The sequence below is a fragment of the Otolemur garnettii genome, unplaced genomic scaffold (assembly GCF_000181295.1).
Source record: "Otolemur garnettii isolate 467f Iridium unplaced genomic scaffold, OtoGar3 scaffold00155, whole genome shotgun sequence".
Lineage (NCBI taxonomy): Eukaryota > Metazoa > Chordata > Mammalia > Primates > Galagidae > Otolemur > Otolemur garnettii.
In genome coordinates, this window is record NW_003852550.1 from 3665581 (window position 1) to 3666553 (window position 973).

Below are 973 nucleotides of genomic sequence, written 5' to 3' on the forward strand. Positions count from 1 at the left end.
GTAAGTAGGGGGCTAGCCCCATATACTGAGGGCAGTAGGTTTGAACCCGACCCCTGGCCAAACTTCAACAAAAAAAATAGGCAGGTGTTGTGGTGGGTGCCTGTAGTCCCAGCTACTCAGGGGGCTGAGGTAGGAGAATTGCCTAAGCCCAAGAGCTGGAGGTTGCTGTGAACTGTGACACCACGGCACTCTACTGAGGGTGACAAAGTGAGACTTGGTCTCCAAAAACAAACAAACAAACAAACAAACAAAAAAAAACAAAAAAACTCCCATCCCTAACTCTCATCTTGCCTTCCTTGTGATTACATTAGGCTACCTGGATAATCCAGGATGATCCTCTCATCTCAAGATTCCTAGTTTAATCACATCTGCAGGTCCCTTTTACCATGTAAGGTAACATATTCACAGTTAGGATATGGGCATCTGTGAGGAGACATTATTTAACTTATGAGACTATAGGAATGAAGACTGTATGGTATATGTGGAGGGATAGACATGTAGAACAGTAGACGAGAACAGGGGACCCCCAAATACGCCTAACTGACTTTTGGCAAAGTTGCAAAGCAATTCAATGGAACAAATATAGCACTTTCAATAAATGGTGCTGGAGTAACTGGATGTTCAAAAAAAATAAATCTGAACTTAAGTATTACACCTCATGCAAGAGTTAACTCAAAATAGATTACAGACAAATTTAAAATATAAACCTATATGGCTTTAGAAAAAAAATAGGAGAAAATCTTTGGGATCTAAGGCTAGGCAAAGAGGTTTAGACTTGACACTAAAAGCATGAGCCAGAAAATGAAAAATGAAACTGAACTTTGTGAAAATTTACAACTTGTACTCTGTGAAAGACCCTATGAAAGGGATGAAAAAACAAGCTACAGAGTAGGAGAAATATCTGCAAACCAGTTATCTGACAAAGACCTAGTTAGTATCTAGGATATATAATGAATTCTCAAAACTCAACAGT